This window comes from Atta colombica, unplaced genomic scaffold (genome assembly GCF_001594045.1).
Source record: "Atta colombica isolate Treedump-2 unplaced genomic scaffold, Acol1.0 scaffold141, whole genome shotgun sequence".
NCBI lineage: Eukaryota > Metazoa > Arthropoda > Insecta > Hymenoptera > Formicidae > Atta > Atta colombica.
In genome coordinates, this window is record NW_017259230.1 from 1,394,186 (window position 1) to 1,400,989 (window position 6,804).

Consider the following 6,804-nt stretch of genomic DNA (forward strand, 5'->3'; position numbering starts at 1 on the left):
CGTAACGTTTTAGAAATAAGAATCTGTTTTATAAACATCGATCTAATTCGGCCGCGCGTGCGCGCGTCGCTCTAGCATCCCCTTAAATTATTTTTATTCATTTGTATTTATTTTTTTCTTCTAGTTGGAAAAATAATAACTATAATGTGCCAGACGTTGCGATTTAATTTTAAATTAATCTACAATATAAACGTAACTTATAAACTACATTTGCAGATTAAAGTCGAATTATAACTTTTTCTAAGTTATGCTTATTAAAATGTCTAGCACATTATAATTATTATATATCAATTATAAATAATTGTTACATATAAAAGTTTTGCAATTTTTCTAAGTTTATATATTTGTATTGCAGATATTGTGCATTCCTCATTTCTTCTTATTTCTCGCAAGATTATAATCGATCTTCATCAACGTTTGTTGTATCATCTTTCTAAACGCGTATAAAATGTAATTATATATTAAGTTAGCTAAAACGCTACCGGTATAAACGCAACTTTACATGAAGAACCAGCGCAATGAGTAGAAAGCCACGTGTAGAGGCTGCCAGCATTTCCGGCTTAATTTTGAGGTACCTACGAAGCAAGGCTTGTGAATATCGCTTTGTGTCTTCATTGCTTCACGATTAGATTTGTAAGTTCATGGCCCCGCGGCAGTGCTAGTCAGTTTAGGTAAGGGACAAGGCGAGAACTGCGAGGCAACGCAGGGAAAGCACACGATCTTGGCACGATAGCCTATTTCGAGTAAGGTAATGGGCGATCATGACAGCGTACGCGCGCGCTTGCGTAGCTTGTACGCTCATGTGTATAATATACCAAGCTGATAGTACAGAGTAAGGTCGCTGCCACCGCCGGATACACCCTCGGACAACGAGGTGAGACAACCGTTGTACGGCGACGCAATGGATAGGCTAGACAGACGTATGCAAATCTCGACCAAACATTAGCAGTGACAATGTGTAACGTGCGCTGTACGTATATCTATGTGCCTGGCCAGTTCTATAGTTTCCTATATGCGAGAATCTCTATCATGATGTGGCTGTTTCTGTAACTATGCGTGGGCGACGACATGTTTAGGGAACCAGACGTATAGCCTTCAACACGTGAGCGTAGACGCGTGTAAAGCTCTACGGGAGCGGGTAAGCTTTGTTATCTCTAATAGTTCAGGATTTCGTTGCGGAGCAATGAGCAAGAGTTAGTCACGATAAAATTGTGCGTAAATAAATTTCCAAGCAAAAAAAAATGGTTAAGAGGGAGAGAGAAAAGGGGCAGGAGAGGGGGAAGGAATTAAGGAGGAGAGAGCGCATCAAAGCGTAATTAAAACAAAAATCCAGATATTAATCGAATCGAATAGTGAAATATTTTTTATATTTAATGGTTGCGTCTGATATTACTGATCCCTGTAAATGGCCAGGTAAATTAAAATAGGTGCTCACTTTCGTTAATTCATCTGTGAAAAATAAATATGCTCGACCGTAATTATTTGGAAGTTGATCGAAACATTGCTACCTCCCAGACAACACAAAGTATCCAAAAGAGAGATATAAGGCGTCTTTGGCATCTAAAAGATGTCTTATGTTTTAATGTGTTTGGGCTGGCGCAAAATCCGATGCTCTTTCGTATCACAATAAGAAGACATAAAAATATTGATAAATGTTTTCAATCTGATCTAAAAATTCGTTTATCGCATATAAATCTGTAATGTCATTATATTTACCAGTATCTTTTTGAAGTATGACTTTTGAGATATTTCGAATGAGAAGAGCACGAATTGCAATTTATAAAGATTTGATTTGTCAATATATCAGTATTTCAAATAATGGACATAATTCGTAATGTATTATATAAAGAAGATTATAAAGGAGATGCATTGATGTATTTAATAAGTTTCCAAGGCAATTTGATACTCGTAGTAAATAAAATATTGCGGTACTATTGTACAAAAGTATTCCAGAGTAGTCTTTCATTCGAGACTGACTGACAATGAATCGTGCATACAGAAGATTGTATTGGTTAAAAAAAAAAAGAAAATAAAAGATAAAGCTCTTGGTGCCCCACATTGATTCCATATCCTGTTTGGATTTGATAATCCCGGATTCTAGCAATTCTGCTGTCAAAAAGAAACTACTGACACAAATAAGTCCCCCCTAAAAAGTTAGCATGCAGTTACTTCTCATTGATTTTACGTCCAGTGGGTCATGATATTCCCGCTCACATATTCGCACGAGGTTGACAGGTCAGTGCAGACGCGTTTAACTATTTTCGATGAGATTGTGGATTTAGCTTTCCGTTCTGCATTCCATGAATATCAAATCGTCTCGGTGTTGACGCGTGCGTGTATGTTTGTCTTGAAATCAGATAGACCGTACATACGCGATAAAGTCAATGATATTCCTTGTCCCAGGTGGTTGACCGACTGTGCCCCAAGAAAATTAACAGAGGTCTAAAGTCTCGCACGCTGAGATCTAAAGTTATACGGCTGTGTCATGCGGCGCGCAATATTGTCACGACGTCACGAGCGCCTTCTAATTAATGTGCCTTTACAATGTTAATTCAGGTCGTAAATAATTTTGCGCGATAGCATCAGCGTACGCGATTATCAACGAATAAATATGATAAAAATTTTCGACTTGCCGATTTGATGAAGCAATTTGATCTTGCCTTACACGTAACAACAGCTCATGCTGTTAAACGGCGCTTTTACGCATCTCTACTCCTTCATCTCTGTACGTGTGCGCATAGAATAGAATAGGGGACGTGTTAATCGTACGAAAGCACGCGGCTAAACCAATCGCTATACATGCTCTTCCCGAATTACAGGCGGACAACGCTGCGCCAGGGAATTAAGCGACACCTAAGGGCATATGTGCTCCGGGAGATGTCACGATACCGCGACAATACTTGCCCAGTTCCCCATCGGAATCTCAAAGTGACTTATCGCCGTAGGCCGCCGTATACGTAATTTGCCTGCGCGTGACGCGACTTAAGAAGGAAACGGAAATGGACATGTCTCATAGTGCAATGCACTATGGTTCTAATTCTTTTAAAAGCTGACAAAACTTCATTTTTTAATTATTAAATTATGATAATTATTTAAAATAATTTTATTGCATTATACTGAAAAATTATAGAACTAACGATTTTCTAAATCAAGTTTTCTGTAAAATTATCAGTTTTCAAGCATATTGTTTAAAGGTATAAAATAGTATGTAATATTTGTTTCCATTTAATATTTTCGGATATTTTATGTAAGAGTAATCAATTTTATCTAAAATGAGCATTGATATTTAAGGCCATATTTATTTCTTCTCAATTTCTTCTCAATTTCTTTTCAACAAAGTTCAATAAGTCATACATATTGGGTTATCCGGAAAGTTCGTGCCTTCGGCTAATTTATATAATTTAATAAATGTATAGTAAAATTTAAATTTTCTGCGTTTCAATTTTCCTTCAACATCGGCACGAACTTTCCGGACAACCCAATAGATTTAAAAAAATCTGATGATGCCTGATTGAGATCTCATTTTGAATATAAATGTCTAAAATGGTCAATTCCTTATTCCTTATTCTTTTTAATATTGTAAAATATTTGATAGAAACATCTAAAAGCTCGTCTACATAGATCGTGGAGTTTTAAGTCATAAGAAACTGATCATTCACAATCAAATATAAGAAGAATACTCGATTAGAATTGATCGATTTCTTACGATTTGAGATCTTCTACAATTGTCTACTTTCATGTAGTTGAGCCTTAACATGTTCATCACGATAAATTATATTATCTGTATATGTAGATGTTACTGCTCTATTAAATTTCAAAATCAATTTTATGATCAAGAAATGTTTTTAATAGTGATGATAGCGAATAATGATGATTTGCAAAGTAAAATGTTATGACATTATATGTTATTAATATATAATAATTATATATTATATAATTATAAATATAATTTAAATTATATTTAAATTATATTTAAATTATAAGAATCATTTTAAACGAACTTTATTTAATAATTGACATAAATAATGTATAAATAATTTTGGCCAAGTTAGAGATTTTTGGAATCATTGTGTATTGGCAACGTGACTTAACTACGTGTACAAGTATACAAAAATTAGGGAAAATATTGAAAAAAAGAAGCTCTCAAAGTTCTCTATATATATCTTCCTCAATATACGCGCGTATATCGGACATAAAATATAAATTTTTTATGTTGCTTTGTATTGTAACTTTTGTAAGCAAAGCCTACCTTTTCTCATCTAACGAATAACATCGTCTTATACTAGGGAAAGTTAAAACGCGTTGTTTAAGTATTCTCGACAACAGATTGTCGTAAGTTACTACGAGCAAATAAGGCCTGTTTATGCTTGGGTTTCCATCCGTGTGAAGGAAACTCAAGCAAATCTTCTGTTTAATCTTAAGCGTACACTTGCGCCCTTGAATTTTCAACGATATGAATAACGAGAAACAGCGGCGCAAATAGGCGACGACCGCTAGATTGTTTAAAGAGGACATTACAAAAAGATACCAAGGTAGTTGCGAGACGGAGGACTGAGATAAATTATCTCAGGAAAAAATGTATTACGAAATACGAGAGAGCTGTTAGAATCATAACGAGCGTAACATAGATATGAAAAGAGATACTGGCAGACTAAAAGGGAATAAGTCAAACAGATATGTTAAGGAAAGAAGATGATAAAAATAAAGTGCTTAAAAGAACTGGGAGAAATAGAAGCAGACACGGTTAAATGTAACTAGGATAAGGAGAAGAGAAAAAGAAACAATGCGATAAGGGAAAAAGGTGATTCTCTCGGAGAATCCTGGCGAGATCGAGGGGCGGAACGGAGGAGAGGGAACAGAGATGAGGGCGAGAGAGCACGAAGGGAGCAAACATTAATGCCACCTTGCAGACCGCAGATGTTGCACCAATTACAAACCTCATCCTTCCTTCGCAGCCCGTCCTTTCCTTCCTCCCGACCTCCGCAAATAGAGAAGGAAAGAGAGAGAGAGACAAGGAGACATATGCCGTATTCAAACTTACTACGTTCCGTCGCATTCACCATCTTCCTCTCTTCGCCCCTCAGCCCTCCATCTTTTCACTCTCACCTTTCCGCCGTCTCTCAACCCGCCCCCGGGGCGATGACATTGGTTATACGGAAGGAGACACACGGTAGACACAGTAGAGACAGCGAAGCTCAACGAGACACGAATTTTCGATTAAATTTAACACGGGGCGCAAAAGGACGCCAGGGTGCTGCACGTTGCTGTTTTAGATGATAGAGCAAAGCGAAGGACAAAGAAAGAAATAGAGGGGTGAGAAGGGAAAGGCGTGGATGGGGATAGAGAACGCGGTCTACACAGCGGTGGCTGATATTATTCTTGGGTCTTCCTCGCTGGAGCATTATTAGTTCCGGCGTGTTAGCATACATGAAATATTGATGTTACACGGATCTCTTCTACCCAAGTCAACCCCAGTTCCTAGTTCTCTCTCTCTCTCCCTTCCCCCCCCTCTCTCTCTCTCTCTCTCTCTCTCGCTTCTATCTATTCATCTATCCTTTCTGCTCTTGCATATAACCACCACTCATGTGTGCCTGTTACGAACATCACTTCAATTGCCTCTCTGTTACCTTTATGTTTATTCTACCATTCTTTTTATTCTTCACACTTGTTTCTCTCTAAACTTTTTTGACAATCACTTCCGCGTTTTGATTTTCTAAGGAAACACTGGCAGTAATTTTCAAAGTAATACGTAATATATTAAATTGAAATTTTTTTTTCTTCAAGCTTTTTTTGATAGATTTAATCTATATTTGTTTCAATTTTTCTTTTGAAGATATGGATATCACTAATGTTATAATTATAATTATATATATGTGATGAATATAGGTTACTTTGATAATATATTATTTGATAATACATTAATTTAAAACAGTTGTGTTCCTTTCGATCATTTTGTATAATATAGAAGAAAGATTTCTCGTTCTCGGAAAATTCCAATTGTTATCCCGTTACAGACCCTCATTTCCGTGGTTCTCTTTCGCCCTCTATAGAGAGCTTTAAAGCGAACTGCTTACCCTTCTTCAAACCACTCTTAAAGCCGCAATCGATTCCCGGGATTGCCTGGTGGGTCCCCTGGCTCTAGTTAACATCGAAGTTAATCGTGTCAGAGATTCAAAGTATGTTGCTGGAAAATCCAGTTATGAGATGGCATTTGACTATACGTGATGCTAGATTGAATATGTAAATCCGTTCTAGCTAGATTACGATTTTACTAACACATAGCGTACACAAGTTGGAACTTTTGAGTTTTTTCATGTATTCGCAAAGATGTTTGTTAATGTCAATAATAAACGATTTATAAATATATCAGAATATTTATGTGCATTTAGTACATAATGCTACAATTAACAATCCTTCATAATTCGTAAGAAATATTTCATTTAATAGATTTCTTCTTTTATCATTTTTGATATTACATCTGCTTTTCTAAATTCTGTTCTCTGTCTCATTTCACCCTTTTTGTAAACGTGTAAAAATCTAAATGATTGATATGTTCTTTTCAAATAAAGATATATAAAAGATCCAAGAGAATACTTTTACCAAATATATCTCAAGTGCTTATTACTCAAGATATATTTGGTAAAAGTATTCTCGTAAATTACGTATATTATACGCTCGCGTGACAGCCGACGAGTGCACCACTTCGTTGAAATGCGAAGTTACGAAATCAATCCTGTAATTCGCGAAATTGCGATGATGTACGTTGAAAATTATATAAAAAGAAGATATATATATATATATATA

The 6,804-nt window shown here is 36.1% G+C and overlaps 1 pseudogene; it reads right to left on the reverse strand.

Moving 5' to 3' along the window:
• LOC108684881 overlaps positions 1–6,804 on the reverse strand; it is a 179,798-nt pseudogene that overhangs the window by 5,523 nt on the left and 167,471 nt on the right.